Raw genomic sequence first — 21,103 nt, forward strand, 5'->3', positions numbered from 1 at the left:
GTCTTATTTTTAGCTTTTCCAGTAGTTACCTTTATGACTTTAAGTAACACATTCTCCTTTTTTTTTTTTTTTATTCAGTCACTTTAGAATATATCTTTGGTATTTTCCAACTCTCCTACTATTATCAACTGTGTAATAGTGATAACAGAAGGGGGTATAGAAGTGCTGAGAAGAGAATTCTTGGGCAGGTCCCTGGCTAGGGCTCCACCCCCAGGTTTGTGCTCACGGGCCTGGGTGAGGACATGCACGCCTATTTTCGTGCCCAAATGTTGCATTTCCCAAGACCACCCTAGCCTGTGATGCCCCCATCCTGTGCTTATAAAAACCCTGAAACCCTAGCAGGCAAACACACAAGTGGCTGGATGTTGAGAGAAACACATTGGCGGAGGAACACGCAAGGGGCTGGCTGTCGAGAGGACATCGGGAGCACACCGACAGACGCTGGCACTGGTGGAACGAGGTGGAGTTTGGCCAGGGCAGTTGGAGGAGAGCCGGGGCTACCCAGTGGCCTAACTCCAGGGGAAAACCATCTCCCTTCTGGCACCCCCATCTGCTGAGATCTACTTCCACTCAATAAAACCTGGCACTCATTCTCCAAGCCCACATGTGATCCGATTCTTTTGGTACACCAAGGCAAGAACCCCGGGATACAGGAAGCCCTCCTCCTTGGGATAAGGCAGGGGTCTAATTGAGCTGACTAATACAAGCTGCCTATGGATGGCTAAACTAAAAGAGCATCCTGTAACACACACCCATTGGGGCTTCAGTTGTAAACATTCACCCCTAGGCACTGCCTCACAGTGGTTCAGAGCCCCACAGTCTGCCTGTCCGTATGCTCCCCTAGAGGTAGGAGCAGCAGGGTACTGAAGAAGCGAGCCACACCCCCATTGCATGCCTTGTGAGGGGGACAAGGGAAATTTTCCTGTTTCAATAGCTGTTATTAACTCTGTACATTGTAGGTTTATTCTAAAAATTGAAAAGCTAAAAATAGCATTTATAGTCATATGATGGTATAAATATTGTTCATATATGAGACAGACACTAGGGTGGCCCCCATGTTTATGCTGTCTCCTTGAGTATGAGTGGGACCTTCGATTTCCTTATAAGGAATAGAATATGGCAAAGGCGATGGGATGTTACTCCCATGATAACATTATAGGGGTGTGTATGTGTGTGAGCATGCACACACATGTGTGTGCATGCGTACATGTGTGTGTGCACGCATGCTGTGTGGGCCCTGTCTGACAGCCATCAAGAAAATAGAAACCTCAGTCTTACATCCACAAGAAGATGAATTCTGACAACAAACTGAATGAGCTTGGAAAGTGATTCTTCCCCAGTCCAGCCTCTAGATGAGAATGTGGCTTAGCTAACACCTGGATTGCAGCCTTGTAAGACTCTAAGCAGAGGACCAAGCTAAGCTGTGACCAAACTCCTGGTCCACAAAACCTGAAATAATAAATGCATGTGGTTTTAAGATGTCATGACTTGCTATATAGTAATATAAAACTAATACAATATAGATCTAAATAAAATTGTTTTATCCATAGAGGAGAAAATATAATTTTATGTCACTAAATTTGTGTCAACAGAGAAGGAACTTTCAAACATTAAGGTGTTTCCTTCTTAATTAATTACTTTATTTACTTTTAGTAGGACCTCAGATGCAGTGGGTTGAGTTAATCAAACAGCTCAGTTTTTGACAGATTATTGTTCTTAGTCTGTACATAATCTTCCTCTTATTTATTTATTGCTTTCTTCCTCTCTTTTCACTTCCAGTCTCTCCCTACATTGGGTAACCATTGCAATGTGTTCAATGTGCAGCCATTTGTTTACATGTGTTCAATATACATTCACCCAAAGCTTATGTTTTCTCCCATTCTGTGGGCTGTCTCTACACTTTGTTAATTGTATCTTTTGCTGTGCAGAAGCCTTTTTAACACATAGAGAGTAGAAGAATGGTTTTCAGAGGCTGAGAAGGGTAGTGGGGGACTGGGAGGAAGGTGGGGATGGTTAATAGGTACAAATAACTAGAAAAAATGATGACCTACTATGTGATAGCAAAATAGGGTGACTATAAGACTTGTACATTTTAAAATAAAGAGTGTATTTGGATTGTTGCAACTCAATAGATAAATGCTTGAGGGGATGGGTACCCCATTCTTCATAATGTGCCTATTTCACATTGCATGCCTGTATCAAAACATCTCATGTACCCCAAAACATATACACCTACTATGTACTCACAAAATTAAAAGAATATACATTCACCCCAAACAACTTTTTTATATTTTATAGCTTCATAATGCATTGAGTTATATATCTCATTTTCTCTTACTTTTTTTCTTGTAGCACTGTGTATTTAAGTTCCACCATATTGTTATGTGTGCATCAAGTCACAGGTTTCAAAAATCCATATAGTAATACTCCATGATAAGCATTTAATTTACTGTCTTACAAAGGGACATCCAGAGCTTCTTCAAATTCCTAACCTTATAAAAATGGTATTTATTAGATTTTATTCTTCCACAAAAATAATTATTGATTGAATATTGAACTGGAATTTTGATTTAAATTATGGTGAATTTAGAGATTAATATGGGAAAACCAGTATTTTTATACTATTAGGATGTGCCTTCTAAAGCATGGAAATACTCTTCATTTATTTATATAATCTTTTATTTTATTTATCAGAATTTTCAAGTGTTCCTCATGCAAGGCTTATATATTTTGTGTGTGAGAATACCCAGATTATCTTCCCTCCTTTTGTCCCTCCCTCCCTTCCTTCCTCTATCCTTCATTTTTTCCCTTCTTTCATGTAGTCTCTCAGTTTTTGTTTGTCTGGGAAAAGCTTTCTCTCTCCTTCATATTTGAACAGATCAGTATCTTTTCAAATTATTATTATTGAACCTACTATTGTTGTTGTGCAGTCTATGACTTCCTTTAGCTTTATTAATGTTTGCCTTATATACTTGGGAGCTGCAGTGTTGGGTGCATAGATATCCTAAAATTTTCATAACTTCTGCTGTATTGATCCGTTTATTATTATAGAGTGACCTTCTTTGTCTCTTTTACAACCATAGATTTGTAGTCTATTTAATCTTATATAAATATTGTTCTTCCTGCTCCTTTTTGGTTTCCAATTGAATAAATTATCTTTTTTCAACTCTTGCCTTTCAGTTTATGTGTACGTTTATAGGAGAAGTGGTTTTCTTGAAAGCAACATATAGTTGGGTCTTGTTTTTTATCCATTCTATCGGGGGAATCCGCCCCCGATATTTCAATGTAGGTTCTTTCTGTTTTCCATAAGTGTCGGCCAGTTGAGAAATAAAGAGAAAGAGTACAAAGAGAGGAATCTTACAGCTGGGCTGCTGGGGGTGACATCACATATTGGTAGGACCATGATGCCCACCTGAGCCTCAAAACCAGCAAGTTTTTATTAAGGATTTCAAAAGGAGAGGGGGTGTATGCACAGGGAGTAGGTACAAAGATCACATGCTTCAAAGGGCAAAAAGCAGAACTATTAATAAGGGTCTAACAAAGATCACAAGGCAAAGGGCAAAAGCAGAACTACTGGTAAGGGTCCAACAAAGATCACAAGGCAAAGGGCAAAAGCAGAACTACTAATAAGGGTCTAACAAAGATCAAAAGGCAAAGGGCAAAAGCAGAACTACTAATAGGGGTCTATGTTCAGCAGTGCACATATTGTCTTGATAAACATCTTAAACAACAGAAAACAGGGTTTGAGAGCAGAGAACTGGTCTGACCACTAATTTACCAGGGCAGGGTTTTTCCCCACCCTAGTAAGCCCAAGGGTACTGCAGGAGACCAAGGCATATCTCAGTCCTTATCTCAGCTGCATAAGACAGACATTCCCAGAGCGGCCATTTATAGACCTCCCCCCAGGAATGCATTCCTTTCCCAGAGTATTAATATTAATATTCCTTGCTAGGAAAAGAATTTAGCGATATCTTCCCTACTTGCATGTCCATTTATAGGCTCTCTGCAAGAAGAAAAATATGGCTCTTTTTGCCCTACCCCGCAGGCAGTCAGACCTCATGGTTGTCTTCCCTTATTCCCCAAAAATCTCTGTTATTCTGTTCTTTTTCAAGGTGCACTGATTTCATATTGTTCAAACACACATGTTTTACAATCAATTTTTACAGTTAACACAATTATCACAGTGGTCCTGAGGTGACGTACATCCTCAGCTTATGAAGATAATAGGATTAAGAGATTAAAGTAAGACAGGCATAAGAAATTATAAAAGTATTATTTGGGAACTGATAAATGACCATATTCAAATGAAATCTTCACAATTTATGTTCCTCTGCCGTGGCTCCAGCTGGTCCTCCCATTCAGGGTCCCTGACTTCCTGCAATGCCGTTCAGCTACTTTCAGCCTTTTAATTGAAAAAAATGAGACCATTTACATTCAATGTAATTGTTTTGTAAGGACTCACTACTGCCATTTCATTGCCTGTTTTCTAGTTGTTTTGAGAATCCTCTCTATCTTCTTACTGTCTTCCTTTGTGGTTAGTGATTTTCTCTGGTAGTGTGTTTTAATTTGTTGCTATTTATTTTTAATGAACGTATTAAAGGTTTTTGTGTTGTGGTTACCCATGAGGCTTATAAAAATATCTTATAGGGATAAAACATTATTTTAAAGAGATGACAACTTATCTTAGAACCCAAACAAAGGAAAAGAAACAAAGACCAAAAACACACAAAAATTCTATACTTTAACTTCACTCCCCCCGTTTTGACTTAGTTGTGTCAATGTACATATTTTTACATTACCTATGTCTTAACTGGTTGCTGTAGTTATTGTTCTTGACAGGTTTGTCTTTTGAATTTCATACTAGGGTTATGAATGAATTGTACTCCATGATTACAGTAATAGAGTATTCTGGGTTTGTCCATGTACTTAATTTTACCAGTGGGTTTTATACATTGAAAAGTTTTCTTTTTGCATGTTAGTGTTTTCTTCTTTCAGATGGAAGAATTCCATTTGGCATTTCTTGTAAGATGGGTCTGGTGGTGGTGAATTATCTCAGCTTTTGCTTGGGAAAATCATTATCTTTTCTTCATATTTAAAGAATTTTTTTCTGTATACAATATTCTTGGGTGAAAGTCCAATACTCTCACCATCTGCTCTGAGTATTTTACTACTCTGTGGCCCCAGGATCTGTCTCACCCTCATATTTGAGTTCTGGATTGTTGCTGCTGAAAACCCTAGTGCTGTGAATTCATTTTAGGTTTTCAGCTGGAGAGAGTAGAGCCACCTTGCTTCCATACTGTCATTTAAAAATAGAAACTATCATTATAGTTTTAATTTGCATTTCCCTAATTACTTAATTATATTATCTTTTTATATAAAAATGGATCATTTATCATTCATATATATTATTTGGGTAAATGTTTGCTTAAATATCTTGCACGTTTGAGTTTTGTTTGTTGTCTTATTGAGTAGTTTTGTGAGTTTTAAATAACATGCTGATGTAGGTATTTCTTCAGATATTTTATTTTAAGATATTTTCTCTCAGTCTATAAGTTTAATTCTCTTCCAAGAGTTGTTCAAAGAGCAGAGGGTTTTAATTTTAACAAAATCCAGTTTATTCATCTGTTCTTTTATACATCATGCTTTTGGTGTATCTAAGAAATCATTACCTAATTCAGCATCATGAACATTTTCTCCTTTACTTTCTTCTAGAAGTTTTATAGTTTTGGACTTTGCATTTAGGCCTATGATTTATTTGGAATTAATTTTTATTTACATTGGTAGGTGTAGATGGAAGTTTATCATTTTGTATATGGATTCTGAATAGTTCCAGTACCATTTGTTGAAAGACTATCCTCTTTTTTTACTGTAATGGTTTGCATTTTTTTTTTTTGAAAATCAACTGATCACATATACATGGGCCCATTTTTGGACCCTTTACTCAGTCTGATTTATCTATTTCTCTGTTTTTATGTCAATACCACATTTTGGATTAATGTAGCTTTAATGTTAAGTCTGGAACTTAGGTAATATAAATCTTCCAACTTTGTGCTTTTTCAAAGTTACTCTGGCTATTCTATGTCCTCCGCATTTTGCATGAATTTTAGAATCAGTATGCCAAATTCTAAAAGAAAGACTTCCATAATTTTAATGGAATGGAATTTAATATATAGGTCAATTTATAATAAGTGACGTTGTAACAAGATTGAGAGTTTCAATCCATGAACACAGTATAGCTTTCATTTTTGTAGGTCTTTATTTCTTTCAATAGTGTTTTATAATTTTTATTGTATAGCCCTTATATACCTTTTGTCCAGTCTTTCTCTAAGTATTTTATTTTTTCTGATGCTATTTCAAAATATTCAGTTTCTAATTGTTAATTACTAATGCACAAGAAATATTGTTTGACTTATATGTACTGACATTGAATCCCATACATTGCTAAACTCACGCCTTAGTTCTAGGCATTTTCTTGTAGACTCTGTAAGATTTTCTTCATACACTGTCATGTTGTATGTAAATAAAGACAGTTTAACTTCTTGTTTTCCAATCTAGCTACCATTTTTTTTTTCTGTTTCTTGCCTAATTTCACTCTCTAGAACCTCCAGTACAATGTTGAATAAAAGTGGTAAGAGAATGGATGTCCTTGCCTTGTTTCTAATCTCAGGTTGCATGTAGGGGGAGTGCTTGCTGCCACAGTCATGTCTTTCCCAATTTCTCCTATCCATGGCCAATGATCAGGCCTGAACACAATGAAGTATTTATAAATAAAATTCCCCCTTTTTTCCCCAGCAGTATTAATAAAGTTTTAGGTTTAGCTCAAGTAAAATTACTACATGCACTGTATTGCTAGATATAATTATATATAAATATATATAATACACACATTTTAATTGGGAATTGGAACTTTTTTTTCCATGAGGTATAGCAAACCTTTAAGTTCAAATCTTTACTATGTACATATAATCTATATATATGATGTATAAAAAGATTAAAATTTAAACAACATATATATATATATATATCCTTTTTTTTTTTTGAAACAGAGTTTTGCTCTTGTTGCCCAGGCTGGAGTGCAATGGTGTGATCTCTGCTCACTGCAACCTTCACCTCCTGGATTCAAGCGATTCTGGTGCCTCAGCCTCCCGAATAGTGGAATTTTTTATTTTTATTTTTTGGTAGAGACAGGGTTTCACCATGTTGGCCCGGCTGGTCTCGAACTCCTAACCTCAGGTGATCCACCTGCCTTGGCCTTCCATAGTGCTGGGATTACAGGCATGAGCCACTGTACCTAGCTAAAAACATCTTAACTGGTTACCACAATCTCAGCACTGGATGGATCCTTTGGTTATCATGCTAGGTAAAGCAGAGATTCTGTAAGGTGCAGAACCCCCTAGGCACACTAGAAAGATAGATGATACTTTGTTGTCTTGGAGGAGTTTTGGCTTCATTTTACTCTAATCTAGGTTTCTCTACTTCAAATAATAAGTTTTCCAAGTGACAGGAAAGGAACCCTCACCCCAGTCTGCGGTGAAGATGAGTAAGGGAATGTAATCAATAAAGTCATTAAGTAGAGGTTTCAGGGGCCAGATCAGGTCCTTTTGTCCATCTGAGTCCTGGAATCTGGCCTGACATTGTGGCTTTAGTGTAGGGTCAGACAGAAGGCTTAATAAATGTCCTTGCCTTTAGTAAACTTTTATTTTTAAAACATTGCTTTAATAATATATCTGGGTAATGATTACTAATGGATACCAAAACAATTAGGTGAAAGGTTGAAGGGGGAGCTTTTTTATGGTAGGATCAGCCAGTATCTCCATGCACCCACAGTTAAATGAATTCTGGGAACAGAGACCTGGACCAAATCATGTCTTTGTCATTAAGAACTTTATGAACTTGGGAGGAGGTGGAGGTGGATGTAGTTTGGGAAGACATGTAATTAGATATGTGCAGTAAATTATAATTGGCATTATGAATAAAACTGTATGTGGTATATAAGAGTAAAGGGAAAAGGAGAGGATAACCAGATATCCTAGTGAGGACAAGATAACTCAGAGAGCTGGTGGGATGTCTGGGTTGAATATTGAGAAGCATGCAGAGCCCCGCAGGCAGCCAGGCATAATCTTGATTGCACACTCTCATGACACACTGTATTTTTCTTCTGTAGCACTAACAGATTGTAATATTTTATATTTGTAAAAAAATTTTGCTTATTTTTGTTTTTCCTACTTGAGAATATAAACACTTGTGGGGCTCTTGTTCGCCATTGTATAAAAAGAGTCCTGCGGCTTTTCCCCCACTATAGCCTTTCAGCTTTTAAACCATTTTATTATGTAAAATTTCAAAGATACACAAAAGTAGAGAATGTTGTTTAATAAACCTTCATATACCTCTCAGCAACCTCAATAATTACCATTGTTTTCTCAATCTTATTTCAACTATCATCTAATCCCTTATTTATTTATTTATTTTTGCTTAAGTATTTTAAAACAAATTCCATGTCATTTCACTTAATAGGAATCTCTAATTGAAAAGTATGTTTTTTATGTAAATGCCATCTTCCAGTCCACATTCAAATTTCTCAAATTGTCTCAAATATGTCTTTTTATAGTGTTTTGTTGGAATCAGGACCAAAACAAGGTCCACCAGTTATGCTTTGTTATGTCTCTTCAGTATATTTTATTCTATAATTATCTACCTAACCTTATGTTTTTTAAAAAAAATTCCACTAATATATCCTGGAGAATGCCCTGCATTCTGGATTTGGCTAAGTGCTTCTTTGGGGTGTCATTTAACTGTTTCTTCTATTCTATATGCCTCTTATAAACTACTTGTTATATTGAGGAGTTCGAGTAGATGAAGGTTCTACTCTTTTCCTAATACTATTTTGTAAATGAGGTAGGTATTTCCTACTGTATCACATGCGCATCATGAAGCACATAATTATCCCTATTATCGCATCTTTAATGTCCCACCATAGTTAGGAAAAACTTCATTGAAGAAGTAGTATTTGAACAGGGTCTTGAAGAACCCTTGCCAGTTGGTCAATGACAGTGGTGCAGAGGGAAGAGCAGGCACAGAGGCAAATAATCATACATACCAGGGGATGATGTGAAAACTAGCAAGTTTAGTTTTTCTTTTTATCAAATTTAGAATAGATAATGCACTTTGAAAATTGCATTTAAACCCAATTTTATTCACCATTACTTTTAGGATAATTACTTTTGAGACTGGAACATTTTATACTCTGGCTAAAGATAGGTTTTGCTATTTAAGTCACTCTTACTAATCAAGGTTTTTTTTCTTTTTTCTGCCCTACTGAAGAAAGTTTACTGTTTTTATCTTGAGATATACTGTGGCCTGCAGTAAGAATGTCAAATCTGGAAAGAGTCCTTTTAGTTTAATAACATTGCTTGATCCCATTGTGGCATAAAAATAAATACATGGAATTTGCTAAAATTTTATTCAATTAAATCACAGGCTTTGTTTCATGAAGTACTTGACTCTGTGGGTCAAGAGCTATTTTATTGAATGCAGAACACTGTAGAATTCATCAGGTACATCCTAGAATAATGTTATATCTATTTTATTGAACGATTTAAATTGACATTTGGTTAATACGAAACAATAGGACCTGATTTAAAAAAATGTAATGATGGCAGGAATAGGAAAGACTATCACTCAATTAGTGTTTTCCAGGGATGCATAGAGTTTAGTTATATAGATAAAGTACACCTTGGAAAGCTGGGGACTGATTATAGGAAGTAGGATCATTTTATATAGAGGATGTAGGTAGAGCCCCATGAGAAGGGTCTTCTTTCTGGGATATCTCCTCATAATCTTTTTTGCTAATGACTGAGATTTTACCATTAATAAATAATTGTTCATTACTAGAATGGAGCAACTTTAGGTCTGGTTTTATCATAAACTTTACTAGCTTTAGCACCTTGATGTGTATTAGGTCTGATAGGGTAGTCTGTCCTTGAGAGAATAAGTAGGTGTCAGTAAAGCAATGACATTGAGCAGGTCAAGATGAAGTAAAAGGGAACTTCCAAGGGAGATTAGGCTCATGAGTGGACATACAACTGGAGGAGTTGTGCTGTGAAGTCACTGGCTTGGGTTAGGGTCTGCTAATCTTATAACAACAGCAAGGTCACAGCTGGGTGTGTGTGTGTGTGTGTGTATATATGTGTATATATATGTATATATGTGTGTATATATATGTTTCTATATATATATACACACATACATACAGTTTTATGGTTATGATACTTAGTTAATGAAATTGGCTAAAGGTGAGTGTTGACAGGATGCATCTAACTATTTGGTTGATAATTTGTCATATAGAGGAAGTCTGTGGTTAACATAATCTATTAATGCATTAATACATGCATGATTTGTATGGAGTATTCCCTTGTAAGTCAAAATATCATATGAATTATTTCTGCAAGGTGGTGAAACTCCCCCCCGCCCCCAGGGTGGTATATGAGCCCAAAGGTTCTGTTGGTGGGTAGAAATAAAAGGGCTTTGTTTATAGCAGTATTTTGTCAAAATGGAGAGATGGAGCCATAAACAGGGGAATAGCCAAGTCAGAAATAGGATTTACAGGATTGTGTGTCAAACCAAGGTGTCAGCCAGTTCAGGAGTCAGCTGAAAAGGACTTGCCTTTGTATGCCCTTGCGTGTGCTAACTGGCATGTGCTCTTGCAGTGGGCACACTTGTGCTAAGGGGTCATCATGGGGCGTGTCCAGTAATGTGAGCAGTGCTTTTTCATGCTTGCATCCAGGAGATTTCCATGCTGGTGTGTTAAATAGTAAACTTCATGTGAATGTCACCTGAAGAAAACAGAAATTCACAAGGTCACGTAAATGCTCAATTTAAAGTGTAACTGTGTTTTAAGTAATGACTTAGTCTGTGTTCTCTTCTGAATTGGTGTTTGGGGACATGAAAACATCCCAAACAAATAGCCACTGAATACATTTTGTGGTAGATGAGGAAGATTTATCTCTACATATTGGGATTTGAGCCAGTATTTTTTTTAATTATAAACATAAAATGTGACTAGAATACATTCCCGAGCTATTCCACAATCAAATGGGTGCAATGAGTTTGTGAGCTGTGCAAGTAAATAAAGTAAATGTGATTCTGAATGTACATATCTCTAATATAGGGGTCAAACTGAGCTGCTCATAAAGCAAACAGAGAAAGAAGAGTGAGGCATGAATGTACTGGTGGGGCATGAATGTCCTAGCCTCTAATGGTATCATTTCAGAAGCTAATATAATATTTCAAGAAAGAGTTTTAGGTTTCAGCAGTGACTAAAATATAAAGTTTACAAAGAAACCTTTCACTTAGCACAAGGAAGTGCTATGAGATTCCTTTCGTTAGGAGTCTCATAAAAGTCAAAAGGCAAAGACAGTAGATAAAAGACAAGGGACCTCTCAAACCATGCCGCTTCTCTGCTGTTCCATATGTGGCAATCACTGACACATAACTTCCTCTGTGTGATAACTTCCTGACATTTCTATATCATGCTTAGTTGTGCTTCCCTCTCACTAAATAGCTGCACAGTCATTTATTCATTCAGTAAACATCTATCATCAGCCTTCTATATGCCACATACTGTGCAATGGGCTGAGGATAAAGATATAAAGAAGACACAGGCTTTGTTCTCCAGGAGTTCACAGCTTAGGAAGCTGGTTTATAGCAGTCTTTAGAAGGGCTACTGCTTGATGTTGCCTATTTCAGATAAAAATAGAAAATATGCTATTCCTTCCTCTCTTTTTCTCTCCTGTCTCCCTATGATGCCAAACTTCCAATCAGCAACAGTTACATTTCTAAGCTTCTATCACAGACTATTTCTATTTTTATTCTGGCCAAGGCAACCACCCTACTCAGTTCCTCTCTTCTTTCTTCCTTTTCCCTCCTAATCATTATCTCCTAAAGATAAAATTGTTTTCTTTACTGAAGCAAGTAGACCACTGATTTCAAAGTTACTTTTTTCTTCCTACCCTTCAAACACATTTTAAATATAAAAACTACATTTTATAAAAAAGCATGATTTTCTAAATACTTTATAAACCATATTCGCCAATTATATAGATCAGAGGGACCTGATTTTCTGAAAAAGATGTGTGGGCTTGTGTACTTTTACTTGATTAAAGCTAAGGAGTCACCTTTTCGTAAAACTGATCACATTTAGAACAGTTTTGAAAGTTTTTACTATGGCTGCCTCATACAAATGAAATGAATCCACAAAAAAGTAATTCACATTCTTAGAGATTTGGTGACTTTCTGAAAGGCCATTGGGTCAAACCTGAAAAGGAGAGCACATACCATAGTCCACCCAACTTTCCCCAGAAGAAAACAAGGTGGATGAGCTACTTCCCAAAGTGGTAGACGTCTGTTCACTAAGTCTTAAGTCTACAATTTGTAATTGGTAAGAATCACCACCTCTGTGCTGAGATTTCAAGTGATGCTCTCTGAATTGTGTGTTTCCTTTTGTCGTGTTTGAATCTGCTTCATGAAAGCACTTTTTAGCTTTCTGCTACATTTTAGGAAAACAACTTCTAAAAATCCAGCAGAAAATGTATTTTAAAAAGCAGGAGAGCCTACTATTTTCCTTCTTTTGAGAGCCTGCATTCTGGTGAATTCTTCATTTACTCTGCTTGGTTGTAATGACTTATGACAAGATCCTGTTGTTTGAACACCCGGTCCTCAAGTGCAGACTGAATATCTACAATGACCCCCTTTAGGGTCTAGCAAGTCTCCCTGGACCCTTTCAACATTCTATTAATGAAGATATAATTCATTTTCACTATATCACTACCATTGTGTTTAATTAGTAAATACATCTGAAAGCTTCCATTTAACAAATTGAAACAAAACCTCCTAGATTTTTCTTGTAAATTAGTTATTTATAATTTGATAGTCTTTCAGTCTTTTCTGCTAATGGATCAATTTTCTTCTTTTGATGGTGTAACTTTTTCTCTACTCAGTCATCTAGACATCGTGGATCAGTATTTCAACAACTATCACTGCTTTTTATATTTTATCCTCCAAAAAGATGTCTCACATGCTCATTTTCAACAGAGGAGGAATTAAAAAAAATTCAGTATTCTATTCTTACGTGTACTCATACTCTGCAATTTTAAGAACACATTTCTCTTTTAAAACTTGGAATTATAGATAGATATTTAAAAATATATTTATCATAACAATGTGCTATCAAACCTTTTTTAAAGTGCACAAGTATTTCAAGCTTAAACAATGTGTTGCCAAATTAAAAGTTATAAAAAGATGCTTGGTAAAGTAAGCTAGAAGAAAAACACTTTCAAGTACACTTAGACAAAAATTTTAATAGAATACATATCAGAGAATTATGAAGAACAAATAACATTTGAGACACACTAACTTTTTATTTTATTGAAAGTATAAATTGAGGCTATTTATCAATTGAAATAGAATCCTTAGATAATGCTATACCCCTTTTTGTGGTAAACTCAGGGAAAGGAGCACATAGAATGTACTCTTGAATTTTGGAGTACTTTTGGAGGAGTGACTCAAAATATTTATGTCTTAGCCAGGGCTCTCCAGAAAACATAGCCCGAGGCAGAACTTTCCATGATAATACTTTACTGGGAAGCATAATCCCAGGATGGCAATAGCGAGGGAAAAAGGATGGGGAGGCAGAGAAGGAGGGACAGCAAATACGAAGTGGCTCATTACCAAACTGGCATGACTTAATGAAAAAACACAGCCAGCTTGATCATGTGGATGAGAAAAGCCATACAAAATCACGGCACTTTGGCACAGTCTAGCAGAGGCAGGAGAAGAGGGGAATCTGTTAGCTTCTCACTGTCCTCTCCCACACTTCTGGATTTTGTCACCTGACCCCTTTGGACAGTCCGTGGAGAAGCCAGATCCTACATCCCTTGGTATGGCACTTCATCTGAGTATGGAAGAGTGGGAGAAGCCAGAATCCTGAGTTGGGCTTGGAGTCTGGAACTGTGGCAGCTCCTTCCTCAGTGGGTATAATAGCGGCTGGCACAGCCTACCCAAATGCTGAGAGGTGGCAGAGACAGCTGGTAGTGTTAGAAGGTAAGGCAACAAGTTTCCCCTAACAGCCAAGGGATCAGAAGGCAGGTGAGTCTGTGCAAATCTGGGAAACGCATAAATTGCGTCTTGTATAATCCTCTCCTTGCAGCATTCAGATTAGCTCATACCCTCTTGTGATAGTTTAGAGTGGGGCCTCCATCTTTGTAAGAATGAGGTATTCTCATTTCACCCTCAAAAGGGAGGTATAAATCCAGCCAATCATAAATCATCTTTTAAGATGGTGGCCTATTGCAATCTTTGAAAAACAATAATCTCTAAGTCAGACTACAGTGCCCTCTGTTGTTGCTTATCTTGCTGCTATAATTGATACTCAATATCTTTCTCAAGGGTTTTTTAAAGGTCTGACTTCTTAGTTGCATTTCCTTTGTTAGGATATGTTTACTGCTTGCCCACTGACAATTGTACTGGGCATGAAACTATTAAGAGAACAAAGTGAATTCCCTAGGTTTCAGACACTCTCCTCCTTGCCCCATTGTGTTACAATCCTAGCTTGCTATTGTAATTAGGGTTGATTAGCTCATAAAGTGCTATAACTCTTTTTTTTTCTGCCCTGCTTGTCCACTGACATGAAGAGTTCAGTGTGGTCGGGTGGTTTTCACAGCTTACAAATCAGTGGACACAATATGTCCTCTGGGAGAAGTAGTAACCACCCCATTCGTGGGCCCAGAATTTTTAACCTCCAGATCTTAGTTTTTAGCATGTGAAAGCATACATTTTTGTAAGTGGGTCACTGGGAATGGTGGTGCAGAGTATCACCTAATTCCCAAGCATTCCAACTATTGAGAAGATAGTACCATGTATTGGTCCTTGTTTAAATGTAGGTACTGCATCCTGAAAGACAGTGCTACAATCCTGAGATGGGTTTGCCCCAAGCTAGGGCTCTAGTTGAGCTTTTAAGAGACTATCTCACTTTTATCAGGCAATACTTCTAGCAATGCTCTCATAGTCATGAACCTATTGTCTTACACACACACACACACACAGACAGACAGACACAAACACACACATATATATTTTAAATCCTGTGGTCTGAAGAGATGTTGTGGGGATGCCATGTTGAAGAATCAGGGATTCTGTGAACCAATTGGATGTTAGTGCTGGTGGGGGCTGGATTCCATGTGCCACACAAAGATGTTTCAACTGAGTCCAGAAATGGTTAGAGTAGGACAAGCTTCTTTGGTTCCAACTCGGTAGAGTGTGAGAGTTGGCGATGCTGTAGCTCTTGCTGCACTGGGCACGTGGAGGACTAGCCAGAGCCTGCTCCTTTTTTTGGGGAGACTGAAACACTGACAATGCTCAGAAGTTAGGCAATGGTGGTAGGGGTTGAAGCTCTACATTGAGCACACGGCAGAAGATCTAGGAGGACGGTAGAGCCAAGCAAATTTCTGGGGTTGGAGGACACAGAAATTGCATGTGATACACATTCTAAAAACATTTTCACTAATTATAATCCTATATAACTGTGCGAAGTGGGCAAGAGTCAAGTAGATACATGTCTTTGGTTGCAGACTCCTCAGCAGAAGCAGCATGCAATCTAAGTAAGATTGATAGCAGGTTGCAGAGCCAAATTCTTTCACCTCCTCATTCCTATTCCCCGAGAATGGTAGTGTGGTTTGGTGGTACCCTGGGAAGCACATAAGTTTAGGTATTAGGAAATCTGGTTCTAGTCTAAAACCTATCATGAGCTAGCCATGTGACCTTGCATACCTCTCTTCAGCCCTTCTGGCTTTAGAGTCTTGACCTAATATGATGAATAGCTAGGTTATTTCAGTTCCAAATCTTACGAGCTGTCACTAGAATCATATTGTATTGGCAAGAAATGCCCCCTTTAGGCTTATTACTGGCTTCAGGCTGGTTTCTACATATTGAAAGAACTGATGCAAGGTGAAGAAGGCACTTTGTGGTGGAATGTCAATTGAGCCTTACAAGTTGAAAGATGGAAACACATTAAGGGCAGACAGAGGTAAATAAAAAAAATAGATCTTATGGAATGAATACTATTAAGACTCTGCTACATGAAGCTGATAAATAAGAACATATTAAAACAGCAATATTTAAAAGAAACAAAAAGTGAGGCTCAACCTAGTATCTTTTCAATACCACTTATTCTTGCTGTCTTTCAATTAACTGTGATGAAGCAAAAATTCTGGAACTTCCTTTCTTATGAGCTGGAATATTCAGGGGTCAGTTGCAGTGGGCACCTCTGCCATTGTTTGGCAGCTGAGTACCTTAGCCTAGAATCCTTGTAGCCTTTCTCCCTCAACTGCTACCTCATTATGAAGGAAGCTGTCACTTCAACCCTCAGGTTCTGTTCTTTGAAACAGCCACTGAGGGGACAGAATAGGTTTAGTTCATTGCTCATTACATATTTATGTTGAGGGGTGTCTTTAAATTATCTTTTAGCTTGTCATTATCATTTAATATTTTCTACTTCCAAGTTAAGTCAGGTTAGAAAGATGGAGAAAAATCATGCAGGGGCTCTCTCGTCTCTTTCTTTTGCTAAAATTCCTTGAGTTCATCTTCCAAGCAGAGAGAGATACAGGAATGATAAAATAACGGCCTAAAGTTGTTACAGTCATTCTCTCCTTGGTTGGTTTTCGCTGTTTAAGCTTCCAGGCTGCCCAGTTTTTAGTGAAAGAGATTCTTTAACATTAAGCCAGATTGTTGCTAAACCATGAAATTTTTTGATTTTTAATAGTTTATACCCATTCTCACAACTCTCAGCAGTTTTGCACCTCTGATCCACTGAATTTTTAACATCTAAGTATGCATATTTTCATGTTCCTTCTCTTTCTCTGATTGTTCCTTTTAAATTGAAACATATTCCTGATTTCTGGGTGTAACTTACTCTAGGAAATATATATGTGTATATATTTATAATATATATGTATAATTGTATGTACATGTGTATAATATAGATGTATAACTATTAGACTATTTACATATATAAATAAGATACATCTCTTATTTAATTGAACTGTCTTTGTATCTAACAGGGTTTTGAGTCTTCATGGTGAACACTGTGGTGTGATACCTAGATCTCTCTCAAGGAAGAGCAAGACATTCTAATTGTGAGAATATTGTTGACATTTAAATTATAGGGATATTATTCTCTAAGATATATTCATGGTAAATATTGTTCCTTAGAGCCCCCTGAATCAGTCTTCCTCTTAGTGATTTTATAATTTTTTAAAAAATTCATTTACAGAATTCTAGTACCTCTATGTCTACTACTACCGGCTAGCATTTATTAAGCACTTATCATGTGCTAGAATCTGTTCAAAGTACTTTATATACATCAACCAATTTAAGATCCACAACCACACTATTGGATAGGTATCATCAGTATCTCCAGTTTTGTGGATGAGGAAACTAGGGCTTAGCCACATTAGGAAACTTTTCCAAGGTCACAGAGTCAAACATAGTGAGGGCTGGAAATGGATCCTAAAAGATGTGATTCCAAGTACACATTTTTAACCATATCACATTATTCCTCTTAATACTAGGGGATGGAATTATATTCCAAAAAAAGTTTTGTAGGTTTTTTTGGGTGGCAGAGGGATGAGAGTTGTATACTATAGTCATGTATACTATAGTTGTATACTGCAGTCATGTGGATACATTCTTAGAAATGTGCTGTTAGACAGTTACCTTGTGATGCAAAAATCATGGAGCGTACTTACACAAACCTAGACGGTATCGCCTACTACACCATAAGCTATCTGGTATAGCCTATTGCTCCTTGGCTACAAATCTGTGTAGAATGTTACTGTACTGAATATTGTAGGCGATTATAACACAATGGTAAGTATTTGTGTGTCTAAATATATGAAGATAAAAGATGGAAACTTGGATAGGGCCCTTATGAATGGAGTTTGCAGGAAAACTGTAAGTTGCTATGGGTAAGTCAGTGAGTGAGTAGTAAGTAAATGAGAAGACCTAGGACATTACTATATACTAAGGTAGACTTTTTTGTTTTTTGAGATGGAGTCTCGCTCTGTCGCCCAGGCGGGAGTGCAGTGGCGTGATCTTGACTCACTGAAACCTCCGCCTCCCGGGTTCAAGCAATTCTCCAGCCTCAGCCTCCCAAGTAGCTGGGATTATAGGTGCCTGCCACCACGCCCAGCTAATTTTTGTATTTTTAGTAGACACAGAGTTTCACCATACTGGTCAGACTGGTATCGAACTCCTGATCTCAGGTGATCCACGCACCTTGGCCTCCCAAAGTGCTGGGATTACAGGCATGAGCCACCACACCTAGCCACTAATGCAGACTTTATAAACACTGTGTGCTTAGGCTATACTACATTTATATATATTTTTTCTTTTTTCAATAATAAACTTAACTTACTGTAACTTTTCTGCTTTGTGAAATTTTATCTTTTTAACTTTTTGACTCTTGTAATTATACTTAGCTTAAAACATGAACATATTGTAAAGCTTGGACAAATATATATATATATTTGTTATTATTATTATACTTTAAGTTTTAGGGTACATGTGCACAATGTGCAGGTTTGTTACATATGTATACATGTGCCATGCTGGTGTGCTGCACCAATTAACTTGTCATTTAGCATTAGGTATATCTCGTAATGCTATCCCTCCCCCCTTCCCCCACCCCACAACAGTCCCCAGAGTGTGATGTTCCCCTTCCTGTGTCCATGTGTTCTCATTGTTCAGTTCCCATCTATGAGTGAGAACATGCGGTGTTTGGTTTTTTTGTCCTTGCTATAGTTTACTGAGAATGATGATTTTCAATTTCATCCATGTCCCTACAAAGGACATGAACTCATCATTTTTTATGGCTGCATAGTATTCCATGGTGTATATGTGCCACATTTTCTTAATCCAGTCTATCGTTGTTGGATATTTGAGTTGGTTCCAAGTCTTTGCTATTGTGAATAGTGCTGCAATAAACATACATGTGCATGTGTCTTTATAGCAGCATGATTTATAATCCTTTGGGTATATACCCAGTAATGGGATTGCTGGGTCAAATGGTATTTCTAATTCTAGATCCCCGAGGAATCGCCACACTGACTTCCACAATGGTTGAAGTAGTTTACAGTCCCACCAACATGTAAAAGTGTTCCTATTTCTCCACATCCTCTCCAGCACCTGTTGTTTCCTGACTTTTGAATGATTGCCATTCTAACTGGTGTGAGATGGTATCTCATTGTGGTTTTGATTTGCATTTCTCTGATGGCCAGTGATGATGAGCATTTTTTCATGTGTTTTTTGGCTGCATAAATGTCTTCTTTTGAGAAGTGTCTGTTCATATCCTTCGCCCACTTTTTGATGGGGTTGTTTGTTTTTTTCTTGTAAATTTGTTGGAGTTCATTGTAGATTCTGGATATTAGCCCTTTGTCAGATGAGTAGGTTGTGAAAATTTTCTCCCATTTTCTAGGTTGCCTGTTCACTCTGATGGTAGTTTCTTTTGCTGTGCAGAAGCTCTTTAGTTCAATTAGATCCCATTTGTCAATTCTGGCTTTTGTTGCCATTGCTTTTGGTGTTTTAGACATGAAGTCCTTGCCCATGCCTGTGTCCTGAATGGTAATGCCTAGGTTTTCTTCTAGGGTTTTTATGGTTTTAGGTCTAACATTTAAGTCTTTAATCCACCTTGAATTAATTTTTGTATAAGGTATAAGGAAGGGATCCAGTTTCAGCTTTCTACATATGGCTATCCAGTTTTCCCAGCACCATTTATTAAATAGGGAATCCTTTCCCCATTGCTTGTTTTTCTCAGGTTTGTCAAAGATCAGATAGTTGTAGATATGTGGCATTATTTCTGTGGGCTCTGTTCTGTTCCATTGATCTATATGTCTGTTTTGGTACCAGTACCATGCTGTTTTGGTTACTGTAGCCTTGTAGTATAGTTTGAAGTCAGGTAGTGTGATGCCTCCAGCTTTGTTCTTTTGGCTTAGGATTGTCTTGGCAATGTGGGCTCTTTTTTGGTTCCATATGAACTTTAAAGTAGTTTTTTCCAATTCTGTGAAGAAAGTCATTGATAGCTTGATGGGGATGGCATTAAATCTATGAATTACCTTGGGCCGTATGGCCATTTTCACAATATTGATTCTTCCTACCCATGAGCATGGAATGTTCTTCCATTTGTTTGTATCCTCTTTTATTTCATTGAGCAGTGGTTTGTAGTTCTCCTTGAAGAGGTCCTTCACGTCCCTTGTAAGTTGGATTCCTAAGTATTTTATTCTCTTTGAAGCAATTGTGAATGGGAGTTCACTCATGATTTGGCTCTCTGTTTGTCTGTTATTGGTGTATAAGAATGCTTGTGATTTTTGTGCATTGATTTTGTATCCTGAGACTTTGCTGAAGTTGCTTATCGGCTGAAGGAGATTTTGGGCTGAGACAATGGGGTTTTCTTTTTCTTTATATTTTTATTATATAAACTTTTTTTCTATTTAAAATTTTCTATTTTATTTATTTATTTATTTTTGACTTGTTAAACTTCTTTTGTCAAAAACTAAGACATGGAAGAACACTCCAGAGGATGGCCAAATAGGAGCAGTTCCAGTCTACAGCTCCCAGCATGAGTGATGATTTCTGCATTTCCAACTGATATACCAGGTTCATCTCACTGGGGCTTGTCAGACAGTGGGTGCAGGACAGTGGATGCAGCTCATGGACCGTGAGCCAAAGCAGGGCAAGGCATCACCTCACCCAGGAAGCACAAGGGGCCAGGGAATTCCCTTTCCTAGACAAGGGAAGCCGTGACAGATGGCACCTGGAAAATCAGGTCACTGCCACCCTAATACTGCGCTTTTCCAATGGTCTTACCAAACAGCACACCAGGAGATTATATTCCACGCCTGGCTAGGAGGGTCCCATGCCCATGGAGCCTGGCTCACTGCTAGCACAGCAGTCTGAGATCGAACTGCAAGGCGGCAGCGAGGCTGGGGGAGGAGCACCTGCCATTGCTGAAACTTGAGTAGGTAAACAAAGCGGCCAGGAAGCTGGAACTGTGTGG

At 37.5% G+C, this 21,103-nt stretch overlaps 1 protein-coding gene across 7 annotated transcripts in view; it reads left to right on the forward strand.

Moving 5' to 3' along the window:
• Positions 1 to 21,103, forward strand: part of GRIK2 (glutamate ionotropic receptor kainate type subunit 2) — a 1,183,164-nt gene that overhangs the window by 280,790 nt on the left and 881,271 nt on the right. The gene's annotated exons all lie outside the window — the stretch shown is intronic.

This window comes from Pan paniscus, chromosome 5 (genome assembly GCF_029289425.2).
Source record: "Pan paniscus chromosome 5, NHGRI_mPanPan1-v2.0_pri, whole genome shotgun sequence".
Taxonomy (NCBI): domain Eukaryota; kingdom Metazoa; phylum Chordata; class Mammalia; order Primates; family Hominidae; genus Pan; species Pan paniscus.